The sequence below is a fragment of the Nerophis lumbriciformis genome, linkage group LG18 (assembly GCF_033978685.3).
Source record: "Nerophis lumbriciformis linkage group LG18, RoL_Nlum_v2.1, whole genome shotgun sequence".
Taxonomy (NCBI): domain Eukaryota; kingdom Metazoa; phylum Chordata; class Actinopteri; order Syngnathiformes; family Syngnathidae; genus Nerophis; species Nerophis lumbriciformis.
In genome coordinates, this window is record NC_084565.2 from 28990001 (window position 1) to 29016688 (window position 26688).

Consider the following 26688-nt stretch of genomic DNA (forward strand, 5'->3'; position numbering starts at 1 on the left):
CATGACACAAACCTTCCCAATTGTTAGAAAAACCACTGTTTAATATGTTTGTGTGTATGCTTCACTGATGAGAGTATTTGGTGAACATTGTTTTGTCCTACTCATTTCGGCGGTTCTTGAACTCATTATAGTATGGACTGTGACGCAACAGTTTGTTTACATGTAAAATCTTCCGATCCTTCTTTGTCTCATTTTGTCCACCAAACGTTTTGTACTGTACTGTGCGTGAATGCACAAATGTGCGCTTTGTTGATGTTAATGACTTGTTGGAGTGCTAATCAGGCATATTTGGTCAGTGCATGACTGCAAGTTAATCGATGCTAACATGCTATTTAGGCTAGCTGTATGTACATATTGCATCATTATGCCTCATTTGTAGGTATATTTGAGCTCATTTATTATCCTTTACTTGCATCCTATTTGTATATAATTTATATTTGATTGTCTCCATCCATCCATCCATTTTCTACCGCTTGTTCCCTTTGGGGTCGCGGGGGGCGCTGGAGCCTATCTCAGCTACAATCGGGCGGAAGGTGGGGTACAACCTGGACAAGTCACCACCTCATCGCAGGGCCAGCACAGATAGACAGACAACACTCACATTCACACACTAGGGCTAATCATGACACATTATCTGTATGTAAGAATGTAAGTAAGTACATTTTATTTATAAAGCGCTTTTCACAGATAAAATCACAAAGCGCTGTGCAAAACATAGGTGAGGTAAAACAACAATTCCATTTAAAACAACAGGGGCAACATTATAAAAAGGATACAAAGTGGATTAAAATTGATAGTTAAAAGGTGCATTAACTAAAACCTTTACTGAAAAGAGAAGTTGGATATTGGCTGCATTTCTGATTGTTTGTGTGCCATGTTGTTCCAGACCACAGCAAACATTATCTAGCTTGCAAAGATTGTAATACATCTATTAAAAGAAGACAGCCTGCCGTTTAACTTGGACACACACATCTATACCTTTGGTCATAAAAAGCCAGTAATTTCCAGGAGTTATCTCACCTTCTGAGTAGCCTCTGATTTACTAATGGTGTCTAATGTTGTAAAAATGTGTAGACTAAATATTACATTTCAACATTTCTGTCAACAAATATTTGATTCAGCCTGCGACACATAGTCATTTTGATAGTAGGCTATAATAGCTAATATAGAAATTTATGTCATGTGTTGCCTTCATTATAACACTTATATAAGAATTTTAAAGTCATTTTGATAGTAGGCTATTATAGATAATATAGAAACTTATGTCATGTGTTGCCTTCATTATAAGACTTATATAATAATTTTAAAGTCATTTTGATAGTAGGCTATTATAACTAATATAGAAACTTATGTCATGTGTTGCCTTCATTATAAGACTTATATAAGAATTTTAAAGTAATTTTGATAGTAGGCTATTATAGCTAATATAGACACTTATGTCATGTGTTGCCTTCATTATAAGACTTATATAAGAATTTTAAAGTCATTTTGATAGTAGGCTATTATAGCTAATATAGGATCTTATGTCATGTGTTGCCTTCATTATAACACTTATATAAGATTTTTAAAGTCATTTTGATAGTAGGCTATTATAGATAATATAGAAACTTATGTCATGTGTTGCCTTCATTATAAGACTTATATAAGAATTTTAAAGTCATTTTGATAGTAGGCTATTATAGCTAATACAGAAACTTATGTCATGTGTTGCCTTCATTATAAGACTTATACACAGCTTTTCATTTCTTGCGGCTCCAGACAGATTAGTTTTTTGTATTTATGCTCCAATATGGCTCTTTCAACGTTTTGGGTTGCCGACCCCTGCCCTGCGCTAGTCGCTATAAATTTTATTAGTGATATGAAATAAAAGGGCTGTCAAATTATCCTGTTAATTGCGATTCATTAATTAGTCATACTCAGTGTGTTATGTTTTTTAATTGCGTTAATCACATTTTTAATCTGTAACGTTGCTGTTTCTGTATGCCTGCGAGTTGTCTCGCCCTCTAACCCCTGATTTCTACAGAACGCATCACGGACGCGATGCATAATCGCCGCCGACCTGCAGCGCCATCTGCCGTACGGGCAGCAAAATACCGCGATTTTCCAAGATTTTGCGACTCCGCGCATAGCCATGTGATAAAGTTAACACTGAAGTCCACACCTAGGAACGTCTCGAGCTTTGCCGTGCATCAATACCCGCAGGCGGGTGCGTCTGTGACAGAAGTGACTTGTCTTGACTCGTGAAAAAGACGACCAGTTTTGCCTTGCAAGACGACGAGTCGACAACTTTATATTAATTTTTTTAGCAAACAACAACACAACAGTAACATCATCCCTGGATGACACTTACAGCTCCCACGAACCAAGCCCCTGGTTCCCCGGCCCCCGTATCAGCTGGCATTTGACACAGGATCCCCCCTATGCGCACATAGCTGCCCGGGATATGCCTGTATAATATTTTTTAATTTTGGACCTCCAGAATCAGCATTTGGGTCAACAAAGTGAAATAACGTCTGAAAACCTTTGACAAATTTACTTTATGTTAGTCTCTGCCCATTAGGACGTTGCAAAGTGTAAAATACGATCCGTGACGCGTCCTGTGGAAATCAGGGGTTATTGTGCTCGACTGGGAGCAACAACACTACTGCTATGCAGCTTAAAGATAATACAAAACCCAAAACCAGTGAAGTTGGCACGTTGTGTAAATGGTAAATAAAATCAGAATACAATGATTTGCAAATCCTTTTCAACCTATATTCAAATGAATAGACTGTAAAGACAAATTACCTAACGTTTGTACTGGAAACCTTTGTTATTTTTTGCAAATATGAGCTCATTTGGAATTTGATGGCTGCCACATGTTTCTAAAAAGCTGGCACAAGTGGCAAAAAAGACTGAGAAAGTTGAGGAATGCTCATCAAACACTTATTTGGAACATCCCACAGGTGAACAGGCTAATTGGGAACAGGTGGGTGCCATGATTGGGTATAAAAGCAGCTTCTATGAAATGCTCAGTCATTCACAAACAAGGACGGGGCGAGGGTCACCACTTTGTGAGCAAATGCGTGAGCAAATTGTCGAACAGTTTAAGAACAACATTTCTCAATGAGCTATTCAAGGAATTTAGGGATTTCACCATCTACGGTCCGTAATATCATCAAAAGGTTCAGAGAATCTGGAGAAATCACTGCACGTAAGCGATGATATTACAGACCTTCGATTCCTCAGGCTGCATCAAAAAGCGACATCAGTGTGTAAAGGTTATCACCACATGGGCTCAGAAACACTTTAGAAAACCACTGTCAGTAACTACAGTTCGTCACTACATACAGTATGTAAGTGCAAGTTAAAACTTTACTATGCAAAGCCAAAGCCATTTCTCAACAACACCCAGAAACGCCACCGGCTTCGCTTGGCCCGAGCTCATCTAAGATGGACTGATGCAAAGTGGAAAAGTGTTCTGTGGTTTGATGAGTCCACATTTCCAATTGTTTTTGGAAACTGTGGACGTTGTGTCCTCTGGAACAAAGAGGAAAAGAACCATTTGGATTGTTCTAGGCGCAAAGTTGAAAAGCCAGCATCTGTGATGGTATGGGGGTGTATTAGTGGCCAAGACATGGGTAACTTACACATCTGTGAAGGCACCATTAATGCTGAAAGGTACATACAGGTTTTGAAGCAACATATGTTGCCATCCAAGCAACGTTATCATGGACGCCCCTGCTTATTTCAGCAAGACAATGCCAAGCCACGTGTTACAACAGCGTGGTTTCATAGTAAAAGTGTGTGGGTACTAGACTGGCCTGCCTGTAGTCCAGACCTGTCTCCCATTGGAAATATGTGGTGCATTATGAAGCCTAAAATACCACAACGGAGACCCCCGGACTGTTGAACAACTTAAGCTGTACATCAAGCAAGAATGGGAAAGAATTCCAACTGAAAAGCTTCAAAAATTGGTCTCCTCAGTTCCCAAACGTTTACTGAGTGTTGTTAAAAGAAAAGGCCATGTAACACAGTGGTAAAAATGCCCAACTTTTTTGCAACGTGTTGCTGCCATTAAATTCTAAGTTTATGATTATTTGAAGAAAAAAAAAAGGAAGTTTCTCAGTTCGAACATTAAATATCTTGTCTTTGCAGTCTATTATTTATGATTTACACAACGTGCCAACTTCACTGGTTTTGGGTTTTGTACATAGCCCCGGCGAAAAAGAAGTCCCACTCTGTCACGAAACGTAGGCGGTGATGTACGCAACTTTACGTCGTAGAAATAGGATGAATTATATCTAATATATAATATAGTATACTAAAATATTCATCATGAACTTAAGAAGTGTGTTTATGGTTTGTCTAAATTTGAATCTTGTCTTATTTTTAGTGTGGACACTTTTTTTTTTTAGATGTACGTTATATGCATCGCTCTGATAGTAGACAAGCTATGGAGAAATGGTTTTTTGACACTGCTGACTTTATACTATTATTATTATTACTATATTATCTGTGCCTCAATATAGTGATATGCTACATGTTTGATGATGTGTACAGTATATTTAAGATCTATTTAGTGATATATTACATGCGATGAGGTGGCGACTTGTCCAGTGTGTACCCCGCCTTCCGCCCGATTGTAGCTGAGATAGGCTCCAGCTACCCCAAAGGGAATAAGCGGTAGAAAATGGATGGATGGATTACATGTACAATATTGTGTAGATTATACTGTATTTAAAATTAGATGTCATAAAGTTCACACTCGCGTCTCTGAAGCTGGACCAAAAACTGTTAAGGGTTGGAATTGGGGGTTAAATCACCAAAAATTATTCCCGGGCGCGGCCACCGCTGCTGCTCACTGCTCCCCTCACCTCCCAGGGGGTGATCAAGGGCGATGGGTCAAATGCAGAGAATAATTTCGCCACCCCTAGTGTGTGTGTGACAATCATTGCTACTTTTTTTTTTTTTTTTTTTTTTTTTTTTTAATTAAATAGGTTCATGTTCTGAGGTTCAATAAGGCTTAGAACATGATATCATGTATCATGTATGTAAATGACAGTAAGGAAAGTCAAAATATCCTCCGATCTATTTAGCATTATGATTGATAGGTATGTTTTATGTATTTCATATTATCTGAAGCAGAGGAAAATCAAAAAGTTGAACATTTAACAGTTATTGCTCATAATAGTGTTTTCCTTTTTTTGTTGCACAACACTTTATATGGACCTGATGTTTTATTTTGCTAAATAAAACAGACTGCATCTGTTCAAGTCTGTTAAAAACAACAAATTACTTGATAAAGCCACTTATTTTGTTTAAATACCTATCGTAATGAATAATGTAATACATTTAAATGAAAATATCTCAAGTTGAGTGCTTTTCCTGTTTTTTTTTTTAAGTGGAATTAAAGAAGAGAATAATTAATTACAGATCCTAATCATACGTTTATTTTTAAAAGTGCTTGACAGCACTATTACAGTGCATTCAGAATTAATTTAGAGCGTTTCACTTTTTCCACATTCTGTTTTGTTACAGCTTTATTCCAAAATGGAATACATCCATTGTTCTCCTCAAAATTCTACACACAATACCCCCATGACGACAATGAAGTTTTTATTTTTTCATTTTGCAAATTTCATTAAAAATAGAAAACTCAACAATCACACCTCCATAAGTATTCAGACCTTTTACTCAATACTGATGCACCTTTGGCAGCAATTCCAGCCTCAAGTCTTTTTGAATACGATGCCACAAGCTTGGTACACCTTTCACCCATTCCTCTTTGCAGCATCTTTCCATCTCCATCAGGTTGGATGGGAAGCATTAGTTTTCATCCAGGATGTCTCTGTACATTGCTGCATTCATCTTAGTCTAGTCAGAGAGGTGACTAAAACCCCGATGGTCACTCTGTCAGAGCTACATCATTCCTCTGTGCAGAGAAGAACCTTCCAGAAGGACAACTATCTCTCAATCAGGCCTGTACGGACAGAAGCCATTTCTTCGTTAAAAGTTTGGCAAAATGCACCTGAAAGACTCAGACTATGAGAAACTAAATCCTCTGGTTTGATGAGACAATACCAACCAATACCATCTCTAAAGTGAAGCACGGTGGTGGCAGCATCATGATGTGGGGGTGTTTTTCAGCGGCAGGAACTGAAGACTTGTCAGGATAGAGGGAAGGACGAATGCAGTAAAGTACAGACACATCCTGGATGAAAACCAACGCTTCCCATCCAATCTGATGGAGCTTGAAAGGTGCTGCAAAGAGGAATGGGTTAAACTGCCCAAAAAAAGGTGTGCCAAGCTTGTGGCATCGTATTCAAAAAGACTTGGGGCTGTGATTACTGCCAAAGGTGCATCAACAAAGTATTGAGCAAGGCTGTGAATAATCATGTACCGTATTTTCCGGACCATAGGGCGCACCGGTTTATAAAGCGCACTGCCGATTAATTTTTAATAGTTTTTTTCATATATAAGGCGCATCAAAGGGGTCATATTATTTAAAAATTTTTCTAAATGTAAAGCACTTCCTTGTGGTCTACATAACATGTAATGGTGGTTCTTTGGTCAAAATGTTGCATAGATGATGTTTTACAGATCATCTTCAAGCCGCTTTCTGACAGTCGCTTCCGGATGCGCCGTTTTGTGGGCGGTCTTATTTACGTGGCTCACCTTCGGCAGCGTCTTCTCCCCGTCATCTTTGTTGTAGCGGTGTAGCGTGCAAGGACGGGAGTGGAAGAAGTGTCAAAAGATGGAGCTAACTGTTTTAATGACATTCACTTTACTTAAATTAATAACGGAGCAGCATGTCTTCAGCATGACGTCATCCGGAAATGACAACAAGGCCGGAAATTTTGTCCGACCGGAACTCTAATAACTAAAGTTCCTCGGCTAAATAATGTAAACTCACTACACCGGTATGTTTTAGCGCTTTCATGGCGAGTTTACTGACAGATATAAGTAAGAACTTTACACTACTTTATATTAGAAATGGCAACAGATGGAGCTAACTGTTTTAATGACATTCAATTTTACTTAAGTCAATAACGGAGCAGCATGCGCCGACGATCCACCAAGCGGTGCGGCTTCATAGCTTACCAAAGTCGTACTAAAACATTTTGATAGATTTTTGAGCGCCGTGTGTAATGGTCTATATTTTTAATGGAACATATATCATTTTGGTGGTGTTTACTCGAGTCATATTGCAGTCTACATGTATCTCTTATGTGTGACTGCCATCTACTGGTCACACTTATCATTTAAATAAAATAGCTTTGATGTCGGAAAGCAAAGTCAGACGTATTCCGTACATTAGGCGCACTGTCGAGTTTTGAGAAAAAAAAAAAAAGATTTTAACTGCGCCTTATAGTCCGGAAAATACGGTACCTAAAATATCTTTTATACCAAAATCTTGTCTGACTAATACAGTGTTTTTCAACCTTTTTTGAGCCAAGGCACATTTTTGTCACACAAAAAATCCAGAGGCACACCACCAGCAGAAAAGGTTAAAAAATTAAACTCAACCTGGTTGTTGTGCCTTATTTTAAGTTGGTTGTTGTCAGAGGTGGGTAGTAACGCGCTACATTTACTCCGTTAGATCTACTTGAGTAACTTTTGGGATAAATTGTACTTCTAAGAGTAGTTTTATTGCAACATACTTTTACTTTTACTTGAGTATATTTATAGAGAAGAAACGCTACTTTTACTCCGCTACTTTTATCTACATTCAGCTCGCTACTCGCTACTAATTTTTATCGATCTGTTAATGCACGCTTTGATTGTTTTGGTCTGTCAGACAGACCTTCATAGTGCCTGCGTTTCAACAAATACAGTCACTGGTGACGTTCACTCCGTTCCACCAATCAGATGCAGTCACTGGTGACGTTGGACCAATCAAACAGAGCAGGCGGTCACATGACCTGACTTAAACAAGTTGAAAAACTTATTGGGGTGTTACCATTTAGTGGTCAATTGTACGGAATATGTACTGTACTGTGCAATCTACTAATAAAAGTTTCAATCAATCAATCAAAAGTGTGAAGGAAAAAAGACCCTTTTATTTCAACCGTACATCCCGTCAAAAGCCTAAAGACTGACTGCACAGTTCCTGTCTTCACAATAAAAGTGCCGCTCCATCGCGCCTGCGCTTTCAAAACAAGAGTCTCCGAAAGCCAGCGCAAACAAGCTAGCAAGCTACGGAGTTTGCCGCCAATGTATTTCTTGTAAAGTGTATAAAAACGAATATGGAAGCTGGACAAATAAGATGCCAAAAATCAACCACTTTCATGTGGTATTAGACAGAAAGGAGGAACTTTTTTCTCCTCCATTTGAAAACGTGGACGCTATCAGCACTACTGTCTGATTCCAATCAATGCAAGTCATCAGAATCAGGTAATACACCAACTTATATTCTTGTCTTCATGAAAGAAAGGAATCTATATGTGTTAAACATGCATGTATATTCATTAAAACACCTTTAACATGTAAACAAAAACGGCAAAATAAATAAATATAAATTATATATATATATATATATATATATATATATATATATATATATATATATATATATATATATATATATATATATATATATATATATATATAAATGTGTGTGTGTATATATATATATATATATATATATATATATATATATATATATATATATATATATATATATATATGATATGTGTGTGTATGTTACTCATCAGTTACTCAGTACTTGAGTAGTTTTTTCACAACATACTTTTTACTTTTACTCAAGTAAATATTTGGGTGACTACTCCTTACTTTTACTTGAGTAATAAATCTCTAAAGTAACAGTACTCTTACTTGAGTACAATTTCTGGCTACTCTACCCACCTCTGGTTGTTGTTTCCTGTGTGTAGTGCTTAAGTGTCTGTCTTGCGCTGTTATTTTGGTGACCCTTCCTGTTTTGTTGGTGTTCTCCTGTAGCAGCTTCACGCCTTCCTCCTTTGAGTGCTATTGCCCGCACCTGCTTTGTTTTCGCAATCAAGACTATTTAAGTTGTGCTGTAAGTTTTTGCTGTCGTCCAGCATTCTGTTTTTGTTTACTTTGTAGCTAGTTCAGTTTGACTTTTGTTTTGCATAGCCATCTCTATGCTTCAGTGGCTTTTCCTAGCGGGACTTGCCTTTGGTTCATTTTTACCTGCACGCTGTTCAGATTTTACTTAAATCAATAACGGAGCAGCATGCGCCAACAATTATTTAAGCGGTGTGGCTTCATAGCTTACCAAAGTCGTACTAAAGCATTTTGATAGATTTTTGAGCGCCGTGTGTAATGTTCTGTATTTTCAATGGAACATTTCAAATGTTGGTGTTTACTTGAGACATATTGCAATCATAGTGCAGTCTACACTTATCTCTTATGTTTGACTGCCATCTACTGGTCACACTTATCATTACACCATGTACCAAATAAAATAGCTTCGAGGTGAGTAAGCTCAACCAAACTTATACCTTACGTTAGGCGCACCGGGTTATCAGGCGCACTGTCTGGTTTTGAAGGGGGGGAAAGGATTTTAAGTGCGCCTTATATTCCGGAAAATACGGTACATGTGACTTATTTTTTTTTTTTTTTTTTAACTTTTTCACATTGTCAATATGGGGTATTTTTGGTAGAATTTTGAGGACAAAAATGAATGTATTCCATTTTGGAATAAGGCTGTAACGTAACAAAATGTGGAAAAAGTGAAGCGCTGTGAATACTTTCCGGATGCACTGTACATACTACAATAATTCTCATTGTTATGGTTAATATTTGTATTCATTTGTTTAGGGACAAAACCATCTTATTTATATCACGTGAAGTCATTAAATATAACATGTACTGTATAGTCACCAAATCACCAAATAATCACCAAAAATGATTCCCGGGCGCGGCCACCGCTGCTGCTCACTGCTCCCCTCACCTCCCAGGGGGTGATCAAGGGTGATGGGTCAAATGCAGAGAATAATTTTGCCACATCTAGTGTGTGTGTGTGTCAATCATTGGTACTTTAACTTTAACGTTACTGTATAGCAAAGGTAATAACATTGTCACTGATAATATTGTGTTGTTTAAAAGCAAATTACAAAAGATGATAAAAAAAAAAAAAAAGATGTCTGCCGATCCTAAACTATAAAGCCCTCTTTTTTGGGGGGGGGACTTTTTATATTGTGTTTAAAGTTCTCTAATGGTGGGAATCACAAGGTAATATTTTCACAGTGATAGCGTGATGATATAGCGGATGTGTAATGTTTATTCAGACTATCTTTATTGTTGTAAGACTCCTTTTCGCCCCCCGGCAGTCATTTTGATAAACAGTATGAATCATATATTTACAGTTATGAAAATACAAACCCTTTTTTTTTTTTTTTAATCAAAGGGTGATACAAGAACCAAGGAGGATCCCTTTACATGATGGACAGGAATTTCCATAACGTTTGAGTCACGGCGCTATCAATGGGAAACATATTCCCTCGAGGAATCTTAACGCCGCCTGTTAATCATCCTCCATGAAGCAGGAAGTCGCCTCTGTCTCTTACAGTCTGTCTCCAAAATGCGTTATTGTGCGGTGTATCCACTTTTTACATGGACACTGTAATTCTGCACTTGTCAGACTTAATAGACACCATATATCACATGCAACACCTTGACATTAAAAAGAGTGGGCCAGGACAGGACGCACGCGCTAGCATCAATAGCATAGTTTTGTGTGTTCACCACTGTGTTACATGGCCTTTCCTTTTAACAACACTCAGTAAACGTTTGGGAACTGAGGAGACACATTTTTTAAGCTTTTCAGGTGGAATTATTTCCCATTCTTGCTTGATGTACAGCTTAATTTGTTCAACAGTCTCCGTTGTGGTATTTTAGGCTTCATAATGCACCACACATTTTCAATGGGAGACAGGTCTGGACTACAGGCAGGCCAGTCTAGTACCCGCACTCTTTTACTATGAAGCCACGCTGTTGTATCACATGGCTTGGCATTGTCTTGCTGAAATAAGCAGGGGCGTCTATGATAATGTTGTTTGGATGGCTACATATGTTGCTCCAAAACCTGTATGTACCTTTCAGCCCTAATGGTGCCTTCACAGATGTGTAAGTTACCCATGTCTTGGGCACTAATACACCCCCATACCATCACAGATGCTGGTCTTTTGAACTTTGCGCCTATAACAATCCAGACGGTTATTTTCCTCTTTGTCTCGGAGGACACAACGTCCACAGTTTCCAAAAACAATTTGAAATGTGGACTCGTCAGACCACAGAACACTTTTACACTTTGCATCAGTCCATCTTAGATGAGCTCGGGCCAAGCGAAGCCAGTGGCGTTTCTGGGTGTTGTTGATAAATGGCTTTCGTTTTGCATAGTAGAGTTTAATAATAATAATAATAACTGGGATTTATATAGCGCTTTTCTAAGTACCCAAAGTCGCTTTACATGTAGAACCCATCATTCATTCACACCTGGTGGTGGTAAGCTACTTTCGTAGCCACAGCTGCCCTGGGGTAGACTGACGGAAGCGTGGCTGCAATTTGCGCCAACGGCCCCTCCGACCACCATCTATCATTCATCATTCAGTTCACCGGTGTGAGTGGCACCGGGGACAAAGGATGAAGTGTCCCGCCCAAGGACACAACGGCAGTGATTTTTGGATGGTAAGAGGCCGGGTGCGAACCTGCAACCCTCAGGTTTCTGACACGGTTACTCTACCCACTACGCCATGCCGCCCCAGTTTATGTACTGTAGTTTCTGACAGTGGTTTTCTGAAGTGTTCCTGAGCCCATGTGGTGATATCCTTTACAAACTGATGTCGCTTTTTGATACAGTACCGCCTGAGGGATTGAAGGTCCATAATATCATCGCTCACGTGCAGTGATTTCTCCAGATTCTCTGTACCTTTTGATGATTTACGGACCGTAGATGGTGAAATCCCTAAATTCCTTGCAATAGCTGGCTGAGAAATGTTGTTCTTAGACTGTTCGACAATTTGCTCACGCATTTGTTCACAAAGTGGTGACCCTCGCCCCATCCTTGTTTGTGAATGACTGAGCATTTCATGGAAGCTGCTTTTATACCCAATCATGGCACCCACCTGTTCCCAATTAGCCTGTTCACCTGTGGGATGTCCCAAATAAGTTTTTGATGAGCATTCCTCAACTTTCTCAGTCTTTTTTGCCACTTTTGCCAGCTTTTTTTGAAACATGTTGCAGGCATCAAATTCCAAATGAGCTAATATTTGCAAAAAATAACAAAGTTTACCAGTTCGAACATTAAATATCTTGTCTTTGCAGTCTATTCAATTGAATATAGGTTGAAAAGGATTTGCAAATCATACCTATTGTGATCACTACAATACAATATATTTAAGTTATATTCCATCTATTAGTCAGACAAGATTTTGGTATAATATATCTTCTACAGTAGGAAGGGGATTCATATTTATTACGGTTCACCTGACACACGGGGAGGTGCAATATCCACTTCAACCGCCAGATGGCAGTAGTGTTGAATACCTTCAAATGTCTTTTGTGGCGATTCCAACTTTGACCACTAGAGTGCCACTTTCCATTATGTTCAGCCGACTGCATTGCGAGCCCTGCCCAGTAATAGGGCCATATGAATCTTTTTTTATATTGTATATCCCATACCTTGAAGGTAGAAAAGCGCTGTACAAGTACCACCCATTTACCATTTTATTATATATCTCCATCTATAATAACCTAAATCTTGTCTGACAAGAAGAAACTGAGAAGTACTTTTAACAAACATTCTGCCTTTTATTAAGAATTGGACTGTCCCCCAAATAAAATCTTTATCTTTTGTTTACCTTTTGTGTTAGGCATTTTTTTTATCATCTTTCCCGTGTGTTTTCTATGAAGGGCTTGTGATCATGCTTAAGTGGCTAGATAAGCACTCTCTTCTATTTAATAATCATTATTTACACTTTCAATATCGGAATAGGAGGGTGGTGATCTTATAAAAATGCTAATTTAGATCTAAAGTATAGGGGAGATAATGAGGCAGATTTTGAATTGGAGGGGCGAGTTAAAAAAAAAAAAGCTGCAGCGTTGGTTAGTTTGTTTCAACAAGCAATAAAATACAACCAACAGTTGAAAACATGACTAATGTAGTTTCTGAAATTGTCTAATCCTTCTGTAATTATTCCTGAAATGAAATAGGAATTGTAATGAAGTCCGTAAGTCCGCAATTTTAAAACGCAACCAACAATTCAAAACATGGCTCAAGTAGCTTCATGCATTCTTTTTTTCTGTTTAATACTAATGAAATGTGTTGAATTGTTATACATTATGTTTGCTGCATAAACATTGATAAATATTAGGGCCGTCCCAATACAACTTTTTCACTTCTGATACGAGACTGATATTGCTGCCTTGAGTAACCGATATCGGCACAAATCAGGGACCTCGCTTGTCCATCCATCCATCCATGTCATGATAAAATATGAAAAAAAACAACTAATACAAACTTACATACCGTATTTTCCTAAAACCCTGTTTTTTTTTCTCAAAACTCGACAGTGCGCCTTACAACCCTGTGCGCCTAATGTACAGAATAATTCTGGTTTTGCTTACTGACTTCGAAGCTATTTTATTTAGTGTATGGTGTAATGATAAGTGTGACCAGTAGATGGCAGTCAAACATAAGAGATACGTGGAGACTAGGGATGTCCGATAAATGCGTTAAAATGTAATATCGGAAATTATCGGTATCGTTTTTTTTATTATCGGTATCGTGTTTTTTTAAATTTTATTTTTTAATTTTTGTTTTATTTTTATTAAATCAACATAAAAAACACAAGATACACTAACAATTAGTGCACCAACCCAAAAAACCTCCCTCCCCCATTTACACTCATTCACACAAAAGGGTTGTTTCTTTCTGTTATTAATATTCTGGTTCCTACATTATATATCAATATATATCAATACAGTCTGCAAGGGATACAGTCCGTAAGCACACATGATTGTGCGTGCTGCTGGCCCACTAATAGTACTAACCTTTAACAGTTAATTTTATTAATTTTCATTAATTACTAGTTTCAATGTAACTGTTTTTATATTGTTTTACTTTCTTTTTTATTCAAGAAAATGTTTTTAATTTATTTATCTTACTTTATTTTTTTATTTTTTTTTTAAAGTACCTTATCTTCACCATACCTGGTTGTCCAAATTAGGCAAACTAATGTGTTAATTCTATGACTGTATATATCGGTATCGGTTGATATCAGTATCGGTAATTAAAGAGTTGGACAATATCGGATATCGGCAAAAAGCCATTATCGGACATCCCTAGTGGAGACTGCACTAAGATGGCAATATGACTCAAGTAAACAGCACCAACATTTTATATGTTCCATTGAAAATATAGAACATTACACACAACGCTCAAAAATCTATCAATGTTTTAGTACGACTTTGGTAACCAAAGTCGATGATTACAGCACAGCTATAAGTCAGACCTGGGCAAATTAAGGCCAAAGGGCTTTTCAATCTGGTTTGCCGGACATTCCCCCAAAATTTTGTTTAGATATTTAAGATGGAAACTGTAGCTGCCATTATGATGTGCAGTGATGTTTTCAAATGAACGTAAGTCTTGAACTATACAAAGTATTTCAATGGTTGGAATCTGCGCTTTTGCATGATATACTAGTTACTATGGTCATCTAAGTCACAGCAGCTCAGACGAGGCACCAAGCAGTGTGGGTGGGGAGCGTTTCCACCGAGTGTTTCCATAGCGGCCAGCCTGAAATGCGGGTGTCAGGGACGGACCCGGAAGGAGGTTTTTACAACAAAGTTCTAAAGCTTAGTGATATATCAGATATATCAGATTGTAGGTGGGTTTATTTTGTACCCTTTGTTCATATTTCGCTGTGTTTGTTGCATTTTTGTTGCGTTTCGCTTGATCGTAAAATATGTCGATCAAGAGGGGGTGTGATGTTAATATGTTGTCAATATTCAGTGTTTTATCCTTCATATATTGTAAATCTCACATTATTGTCATGTACTTTCTGGGTGTCTCCTTTAGTAGAAAATTTAAAATTCCACTCCGTTTTTTAAGGCGGTCTTTCATAACATTTTTAGCATTCAATCAGACATTTTGAATCTATCTAAAAAATAGATATACCGGCCCCCAGACACATTTCTTTCTCAAAATGTAGCCCCCGAGTCAAAGTAAGTCACTAATTAGTAGTAGTTCCTCGGCATTAGTGCTTATAATAACAACTTGGACAATATTCAGATCACGACATGTAAATGGAGTATTGTTGGCCGTTTTTGGATGTTTTAGAGGGTTTAGACTTAGACTTAGACAAACTTTAATGATCCACAATGGAAATTGTTCCACACAGTAGCTCAGTTACAAAGGATGGAAAGTGTATGGATGGAAAGGATAATGCAGGTATAAAGTAGACTAAATATGTACCGTAGTAGCAATATAAAATATAACAAATATGTAGTATTTACATATTGTGTATACAGTATGTGATATATACTGATATATTATATTTTTACATAATATATACAATACATAACAGTTACCATGTACAATATTACAGTATATGTAACAGCTGCAGCATAAAATGGAGAGTAGATCCAGCAGAAAATAGACATTATAAACAAAGAGAGGAAAGCTTTATGACCACAATAGTTTACTTTTTTTAGTTGCATTGTTGGCCACCTCGTACTTGCCTGTGTATTACAAATTCAAAACCATAAAAAAATAAAAATGTACATAAGAATTGTGAATTATAGGCGAAGTTCCAAAAAAAAAAAGTGCAATTCCCCTGTAAGGTTTTTAAATTTTAAAAAGCTGTTTTCAACATTCTGAATTTATTTCATCCATCCATCTGTTCATTTTAAAAATAATCTTACTCATCTTATCATTTGAAATATAACTTACTTCACCTATTATTATTTATTTATTCATTTTTATTGTGATTACTTATGGAGTATATTGTGAATAAATTGAGAACAGGAAGTGAACAAAAGTTTTAGCAACTGTTATGTAAAAGAAAAGGGGTAGGATTAAATGAGCTCTGCTTCTTCCTACTCCTTTTCCAACATGTTGAAAAGAGAAACTGAAAATTGTGATGTATCATGTAGAATGCTTGCATGTTCCAAATAAACTCAAACTCAAACCAAATCCATGCAGTAATTAGTTTTTTAGTGCAGTGTTTTTCAACCACCGTGCCGCGGCACACTAGTGTACCGTGAGATATTGTTTGGTGTGTCGTGGGGGATTATGTAATTACAATATTTTTTGCAAACTAATAATTATGATCCGCAAACAATGTGCCGTTGTAGAGTGTCTGTGCTGTCTGGAGATCAGCAGAGTAACCATGTAATACTCTTCCGTACCAGTAGGTGGCAGCAGGTAGCGCATTGCTTTGTAAGCCTACTTTGAGACGAGAGAATTAATGATGGTTATGGTTTGAAGTCATATCGAACAATTGCGTCAGATGAGAACGACTTTATATTGTCAATATTGGCTGTTGAGTTAAAGTTAGTTAAAGTACCAATGATTGTCACACACATGATTGTCACACACACACTAGGTGTGGTGAAATTTGTCCTCTGCATTTGACCCATCCCCTTGTTCACCCCCTGAGAGGTGAGGGGAGCAGTGGGCAGCAGCGGTGCCGCGCCCAGGAATCATTTTTGGTGATTTAACCCCCAATTCCAACCCTTGATGCTGAGTGCCAAGCAGGGAAGTAATGGGTGCCATTTTTATAGTCTTTGGTATGACTCGGCCGGGGTTTGAACTCACAACCTACCGATCTCAGGGCGGACACTCTAACCACTAGGCCACTGAGTAGGTTGAGTTAATTTTTAACATTTTTTCTGGTGGTGTCTGTCATGTATTGGTTATTCGGGTCACAGGACAATACCGGAACCATTGTAAGGGGACATGTGTTGTGTGTTGGACACCTGGAAGTGGAAAAAAGGAAGAGCGGGAATAAAAGGCAGAAAAAGACAATAAGCTTTCTTTTGGTGTATTACTAAGCTTAGATTGCTAATAAGTGACAAGTTTGTCACACAACAATGGTGACGAGGATGGGATGAAAAGGTGCAGGTAAAAAGGTGTCTAATGCTTAAACCAAAAATAAACAAAAGGTGAGTGCCCTTAAGAAAAGACATTGAAGCTTAGGGAAGGCTATGCAGAACGAAACTAAAACTGAACTGGCTGCAAAGTAAACAATAACAGAATGCTGGACGACAGCAAAGACTTACTGTGGAGCAAAGACGGCGTCCACAATGTACATCCGAGCATGACATGACAATCAACAATGTCCCCACAAAGAAGGATAAAAACAACTGAAATATTCTTGATTGCTAAAACAAAGTAGATGCGGGAAATATCGCTCAAAGGAAGACATGAAATTACCAAAAAAAAAGAGAAAAAGCCACCAAAATAGGAGCGCAAGACAATAACTTAAACACTACACAGGAAAACAGCAAAAAACTCCAAATAAGTCAGGGCGTGATGTGACAGGTGGTGACAGTACACCTACTTTGAGACAAGAGCTATAGTGATGCATGCTTGGTTATGCTTTAAAGTCATATCCAACAATTGTGACATTTTACTGTCAACTTAATTTAGTTTTTTAATGATTTCTGCTAGTGGTGTGCCTCCGCATTTTTTCAACGCAAAAAATGTGCATTGGCTCAAAGAAGGTTGAAAAACACTGTTTTAGTGCATGTAAACATACCAAGAGTGTGTGTATGGGGGGGCCTTTAAGGAATCTTGTATATGGGGTCCCAAAATTTGGTGCGACGCCCGAGACGCATGTCTCAAATGGTCTTGGTTTAGCAGGGTTCAAACCATCGCGTTCACGCTTGACTAAGCCAACTTTACAAGCAGGGAAACCGCGTCAGAGTTCTTTTTAACGGCACCAAACACGGCAAGTGCGAACGCAACCTCCGGTGTCTCTTTGTTTAGTTTTCTCGCACGTGCATTAACGAGCGGCGCAATTAACGAGGAGACTCTCAAGCAAAGACTCGTTCATGGCGGCACACACTTCACCTCCTGGAAATGTGCCGCTTGTAGGGGGTGCGGGCGGGGGGGGGGGAGGTTGAGAATGTGTCAGATGTGATACATTTGCCACCTTATAATTGGTTTTCTAATTAAATGTTTCCGTCTGGTTGATTACAAAGGACACAGTATTTCTCCCTAATTAGGCTGGAAATTCAATATCCTGATTCATGCCACATTTTCCTTCCCTTCGCCTTGTCCAAACTATTGTTGAGGACAGCGACAGGCCGGGCAATTTGCATATTCCCCGTCATGGCTGCCTTTGTCCTTTTGCGTGTCACCGTGTCTTTATTGTTTGGTTCTGTCACTCTTTACGCTCCCCTTAACTCTTCTTTAAAAAAATAAATTAAAAAAAAGAAGGAGGATGAGGAGGAGGCAGCCCACCATGGGGCAACGCTGCCATTCCACATGGATGGTGGGGGGGCACTTAGCCAGATTGTTTGATCAATATTGTGTTGATCGAGCTCTCCCAGGAGCACAGGCTTGTCTATAAGATATGGTTTCACACCTCATAAAAATGGGGTCCCACAGTACATTTTTGGGGTCCCACTTTTTTGTAAGAGTTTTGAAAACAAATGATAAATGTATGCATTATCCTGTTATATCTCACATTTTATATTGTGTTTTGGAAAAAAAAAGTTGTCATAAACGTTAAATCATTAAAAAAAAATAATACAAACAAAAACACATTTTTATGCATATGTAAATGTATTCAGTTATAAACATTCATTCACTTTCTTCTTTCCTTCATGGATCTAAACTTTACCGCTGCCGGTATTTTTTTCTATATTTTTATTGTAACATTTTCAGAAATAAATTACGTTTCTTCCAAGTATCATCCCTGCAGGACGAGGAATAGCTAAACATGCTTCACTACACACCTTAAAATGATACAATAGCTAACCGCTAACAGCAAGCTAGCACCCTGAATGTAAACAAATGCCATGGGTGGATCTACACCTGACATCCACTGTAATGATACCATGTACAATAACGTCTCTAGTCGATACTACTATAATTACATCGGTATTTTTTATCGTCACAAAATCTTTTTCCTTTTTTTTTTAAAAATTCATATTGTGTTTATAAACTCCAAACATCCAAAACTAATGTAAAATATCCAAACAACAGAAGAATAAGTGATTATTACATTTTAACAGAAGTGTAGATAGAACATGTTAAAAGAGAAAGTATGGATGGAATGGAAGAATGGATTAATAATCCATTTTTACAGCTTGTCCTCCCTCATAATGTTGACAAAATAATAGAATGATAAATGACACAATATGTTACTGCATATGTCAGCAGGCTAATTGGGAGCCTTTGTTTGTTTACTTACTACTAAAAGACAAGTTGTCTTGTATGTTCACTATTTTATTTAAGGACAAACTTGCAATAAGAAACATATGTTTAATGTACACTAAGATTTCTTGTTAAAATAAAGCCAATAATGCAATTTTTTTTGTGGTCCCCTTTATTTAGAAAAGTACCGAAATACATTTTGGTACCGGTACTAAAATATTGGTATCGGGACTCTCACTATTATGTTAGACCAACTATGGACTGGACTCTCACTATTATGTTAGACCCACTATGGACTGGACTCTCCCTATTATGTTAGACCCACTATGGACTGGACTCTCACTATTATGTTAGACCCACTATGGACTGGACTCTCACTATTATGTTAGACGCACTATGGACTGGACTCTCACTATTATGTTAGACCCACTACGGACTGGACTCTCACTATTATGTTAGACCCACTACGGACTGGACTCTCACTATTATGTTAGACCGACTACGGACTGGTGGACTCTCACTATTATGTTAGACCCACTACTGGTGGACTCTCACTATTATGTTAGACCCACTACGGACTGGACTCTCACTATTATGTTAGACCCACTACGGACTGGACTCTCACTATTATGTTAGACCCACTATGGACTGGACTCTCACTATTATGTTAGATCCACTATGGACTGGACTCTCACTATTATGTTAGACCCACTATGGACTGGACTCTCACTATTATGTTAGACCCACTATGGACTGGACTCTCACTATTATGGTAGACCCACTATGGACTGGACTCTCACTATTATGTTAGACCCACTATGGACTGGACTCTCACTATTATGTTAGACCCACTATGGACTGGACTCTCACTATTATGTTAGACCCACTATGGACTGGACTCTCACTATTATGTTAGACCCACTACGGACTGGACTCTCACTATTATGTTAGACCCACTATGGACTGGACTCTCACTATTATGTTAGACCCACTACGGACTGGACTCTCACTATTATGTTTGACCCACTACGGACTGGACTCTCACTATTATGTTAGACCCACTATGGACTGGACTCTCACTATTATGTTAGACCCACTATGGACTGGACTCTCACTATTATGTTAGACCCACTATGGACTGGACTCTCACTATTATGTTAGACCCACTATGGACTGGACTCTCACTATTATGTTAGACCCACATTGGACTGGACTCTCACTATTATGTTAGACCCACTATGGACTGGACTCTCACTATAATGTTAGACCCACTATGGACTGGACTCTCACTATTATGTTAGACCCACTATGGACTGGACTCTCACAATATTATGCTCGATCCACTATGGACTGGACTCTCACTATTATGTTAGACCCACTATGGACTGGACTCTCACTATTATGTTAGACCCACTATGGACTGGACTCTCACTATTATGTTAGACCCACTATGGACTGGACTCTCACTATTATGTTAGACCCACTATGGACTGGACTCTCACTATTATGTTAGATCCACTATGGACTGGACTCTCACAATATTATGTTAGACCCACTATGGACTGGACTCTCACAATATTATGTTAGACCCACTATGGACTGGACTCTCACTATTATGTTAGACCCACTATGGACTGGACTCTCACTATTATGTTAGACCCACTATGGACTGGACTCTCACTATTATGTTAGACCCACTATGGACTGGACTCTCACTATTATGTTGGACCCACTATGGACTGGACTCTCACTATTATGTTAGACCCACTATGGACTGGACTCTCACTATTATGTTAGACCCACTATGGACTGGACTCTCACTATTATGTTAGACCCACTATGGACTGGACTCTCACTATTATGTTAGACCCACTATGGACTGGACTCTCACTATTATGTTAGACCCACTATGGACTGGACTCTCACTATTATGTTAGACCCACTATGGACTGGACTCTCACTATTATGTTAGACCCACTATGGACTGGACTCTCACTATTATGTTAGACCCACTATGGACTGGACTCTCACTATTATGTTAGACCCACTATGGACTGGACTCTCACTATTATGTTAGACCCACTACGGACTGGACTCTCACTATTATGTTAGACCCACTACGGACTGGACTCTCACTATTATGTTCGACCCACTACGGACTGGACTCTCACTATTATGTTTGACCCACTACGGACTGGACTCTCACTATTATGTTAGACCCACTATGGACTGGACTCTCACTATTATGTTAGACCCACTATGGACTGGACTCTCACTATTATGTTAGACCCACTATGGACTGGACTCTCACTATTATGTTAGACCCACTATGGACTGGACTCTCACTATTATGTTAGACCCACATTGGACTGGACTCTCACTATTATGTTAGACCCACTATGGACTGGACTCTCACTATAATGTTAGACCCACTATGGACTGGACTCTCACTATTATGTTAGACCCACTATGGACTGGACTCTCACAATATTATGCTCGATCCACTATGGACTGGACTCTCACTATTATGTTAGACCCACTATGGACTGGACTCTCACTATTATGTTAGACCCACTATGGACTGGACTCTCACTATTATGTTAGACCCACTATGGACTGGACTCTCACTATTATGTTAGACCCAGTATGGACTGGACTCTCACTATTATGTTAGATCCACTATGGACTGGACTCTCACAATATTATGTTAGACCCACTATGGACTGGACTCTCACTATTATGTTAGACCCACTATGGACTGGACTCTCACTATTATGTTAGACCCACTATGGACTGGACTCTCACTATTATGTTAGACCCACTATGGACTGGACTCTCACTATTATGTTAGACCCACTATGGACTGGACTCTCACTATTATGTTAGACCCACTATGGACTGGACTCTCACTATTATGTTAGACCCACTATGGACTGGACTCTCACTATTATGTTAGACCCACTATGGACTGGACTCTCACTATTATGTTAGACCCACTATGGACTGGACTCTCACTATTATGTTAGACCCACTATGGACTGGACTCTCACTATTATGTTAGTCCCACTATGGACTGGACTCTCACTATTATGTTAGACCCACTATGGACTAGACTCTCACTATTATGTTAGACCCACTATGGACTGGACTCTCACAATATTATGTTAGATCCACTATGGACTGGACTCTCACTATTATGTTAGACCCACTATGGACTGGACTCTCACTATTATGTTAGACCCACTATGGACTGGACTCTCACTATTATGTTAGACCCACTATGGACTGGACTCTCACTATTATGTTAGACCCACTATGGACTGGACTCTCACTATTATGTTAGACCCACTATGGACTGGACTCTCACTATTATGTTAGACCCACTATGGACTGGACTCTCACTATTATGTTAGACCCACTGTGGACTGGACTCTCACTATTATGTTAGACCCACTATGGACTGGACTCTCACTATTATGTTAGACCCACTATGGACTGAACTCTCACTATTATGTTAGACCCACTATGGACTGGACTCTCACTATTATATTAGACCCACTATGGACTGGACTCTCACTATTATGTTAGACCCACTATGGACTGGACTCTCACTATTATGTTAGACCCACTATGGACTGGACTCTCACTATTATGTTAGACCCACTATGGACTGGACGCTCACTATTATGTTAGACCCACTATGGACTGGACTCTCACTATTATGTTAGACCCACTATGGACTGGACTCTCACTCTTATGTTAGATCCACTATGGACTGGACTCTCACAATATTATGCTAGATCCACTCGACGTCCATTGCACCGGTCGCCCTAGGGGGGTAGTCCCCACATCTGCGGTCTTCTCCAAAGGTTTCTCATTGTCCCATTTGATTGAGTTTTTCCTTGCCCTGATGTGGGATCTGAACCGAGGATGTCGTTGTGGCTTGTGAAGCCCTTTGAGACACTTGTGATTTAGGGCTATATAAATAAACATTGATTGATTGATTGATAACACTAATCAGTATATCTTACAAAGTCGATGTATCGCCCAGCACTATAATACTGTATCGTCATTTTCCAAGAATGATCTTTAATATTGCACGGAAAACATAGTTGCACCATCCTAATGGCTGCAGATACGACTGATTGTTTTTGTGCCTTGGTGGGTGCTGCTGTCTTGGTTGGCTACAATCCTCTGTTGAAGTTGGTCTGTGATATAACTGTACATATATTATGTAAATATTACGTATATATGTTATATTGCTTTTAGTCTATTTTATACCTGCATTGTCCTTTCCATCTTTTCCATCATTTGTAACCAGAGGTGGGTAGTAACGCGCTACATTTACTCCGTTACATCTACTTGAGTAACTTTTGGGATAAATTGTACTTCTAAGAGTAGTTTTAATGCAACTTACTTTTACTTTTACTTGAGTATATTTATAGAGAAGAAACGCTACTTTTACTCCGCTACTTTTATCTACATTCAGCTCGCTACTCGCTACTAATTTTTATCGATCTGTTAATGCACGCTTTGTTTGTTTTGGTCTGTCAGACAGACCTTCAAAGTGCCTGCATTACTGGTGACGTTTCACTCCGTTCCACCAATAAAATGCAGTCACTAGTGACGTTTGACTCCGTTCCACCAATCAGATGCAGTCACTGGTGACGTTGGACCAATCAAACAGAGCCAGGCGGTCACATGACCTGACTTAAACAAGTTGAAAAACTTATTGGGGTGTTACCATTTAGTGGTCAATTGTACGGAATATGTACTGTACTGTGCAATCTACTAATACAAGTTTCAATCAATCAATCAAAAGTGTGAAGGAAAAAAGACACTTTTTTATTTCAAACGTATATCCCGTCACAAGCCTAAAGACTGACTGCACAGTTCCTGTCTTCACAATAAAAGTGCCGCTCCATCGCGCCTGCGCTTTCAAAATAAGAGTCTCCGAAAGCCAGCGCAAACAAGCTAGCAAGCTACGGAGTTTGCCGCCAATGTATTTCTTGTAAAGTGTGTGAAAACGAATATGGAAGCTGGACAAATAAGATACCAAAAACCAACCACTTTCATGTGGTATTAGACAGAAAGGAGGAACTTTTTTTCTCCTGCATTTGAAAACGTGGACGTTAAGCACTGCTGTCTGATTACAATCAATGCAAGTCATCAGAATCAGGTAATACACCAACTTATATTCTTGTCAACATGAAAGAAAGGAATCTATGTGTTAAACATGCATGTATATTCATTAAAACACCTTTAACATGTAAACAAAAACGGCAAAATAAATAAATATAAATGATATACTGTATATATCAATGTATGTGTATATATGTATATATATATATATATATATATATATATATATATATGATATGTGTGTGTATGTTACTCATCAGTTACTCAGTACTTGAGTAGTTTTTTCAAAACATACTTTTTACTTTTACTCAAGTAAATATTTGGGTGACTACTCATTACTTTTACTTGAGTAATAAATCTCTAAAGTAACAGTACTCTTACTTGAGTACAATTTCTGGCTACTCTACCCACCTCTGTTTGTAACTGAGCTACTGTGTGGAGCAATTTCCCTTGTGGATCATTAAAGTTTGTCTAAGTCTAACCGAGACACTCGTCTATTAGAGTAACTGTTTATAGAAATACATTCTTGTACATTGTTCATGTCAGGAAAGACCAACTTCATATTTTTTTCCCTGCGTTTTCACTTCCTGGAGGTATAATAGCCGAGTGTCTCATATGCCGTGCCCTCAGAATTGCACAAATAAGTTAGTCCTGCTGGTGATGGTGGCTTCTCAAGCACGCGTGGCCTGCTGCTCTCTTTACATGACGTTAGAAAAAGCACATTTTTGAGTCATTTTATGTGTGTTGTGTTGTTAATTTGTTCTCTGAAAGCTGCCAGGCGGCGGGTAAGAAGTCTGCTACATCATGATGCAATCCACTCTTTCTTTAACAGAAGTGCAGATAGAACATGTTAAAACAGAAAATAATCAGATATTAACAGTAAATGAACAAGTAGATTAATAATAAATTTTTTACAGTTTGTCCATCATAATGTTGACAAAATAAAGGAATGATAAATGACACAATATGTTACTGCATATGTCAGCAGACTAATTAGGAGCCTTTGTTTGTTTACTTGCTACTAAAAGACAAGGGGGTGGTATACAGTAGCTCAGTTGGTAGAGTGGCCGTGCCAGCAACTTGAGGGTTGCAGGTTCAATCCCCGCTTCCGCCATCCTAGTCACTGCTTTTGTGTCCTTGGGCAAGTAAAGTATAAAGTATAATGAAGTCAACACATGATGTGTCTATATTAGCTATATTAGCCTACTATCAAGATGACTATGTGTCGCAGGCTGATGCAAATCTTTGTTGACAGAAATGTTGAAATGTAATATTTATTCTACACATTTTTAACAACATTGGAAAACATTCGTAAAACGGAGGTGTCTTAGAGCAGAGGTCCCCAACCTTTTTGTAACTTGAAAATTTGTCCCACGGACCGGGGGGATGGGGGGATTTGTCATAAAAACATACAATCATGTGTGCTTACGGACTGTATCCCTTGCAGACTGTATTGATATATATTGATATATAATGTAGGAACCAGAATATTAATAACAGAAAGAAACAACCCTTTTGTGTGAATGAGTGTGAATGGGGGAGGGAGTTTTTTTGGGTTGGTGCACTAATTGTAAGTGTGTTTTTTATGTTGATTTATCGTATTTTTCGGACTATAAGTCGCAGTTTTTTTTCATAGTTTGGCCGGGCTCCAGTGTGATTTATATGTTTTTTTCCTTCTTTATTATGCATTTTCGGCAGGTGCGACTTATACTAAATAAATAAATTTATTAATAATTTATTAATAAAAAAAATCAAAAAAATCTTTATATTTATTTATTTTTTTTTTTTTTTAATTTCTTGTGTGGCCCGGTACCAATCGATCCACGGACCGGTACCGGGCCGCAGCCCGGTGGTTGGGGACCACTGTTATAGAGTATATTTTGTAGTAGGTTCTCAAAAACAGCAGCGGGATTGTGTTACATAGAATACTTTTTTGCAGTGGATTCTCAAAAACAGCGCAATATTCCTATAACATAAATACATTTTTGTAGTAGGTTCTCGAAAACAGCAGAGTATTCCTGTCATATGAAGGATGTTTTTGCAATAGTTTCCGAAAAACTGAAATATTTATGTCATACAAGTAATCGTTGAATAGTGTTCTTTTTGCATTGCGTTATAAAAACAGCATCTATTATCATTTAGAGGATCTTTTTGCAGTAGGTTTTATGTTTTAAAAAGCTGAATATTTCTGGAAT

At 38.3% G+C, this 26688-nt stretch overlaps 1 protein-coding gene across 1 annotated transcript in view; it reads left to right on the forward strand.

Moving 5' to 3' along the window:
- The window catches only part of sema6bb (sema domain, transmembrane domain (TM), and cytoplasmic domain, (semaphorin) 6Bb), a 484419-nt gene that overhangs the window by 283388 nt on the left and 174343 nt on the right, over positions 1 to 26688 (forward strand). The window lies entirely within an intron of this gene.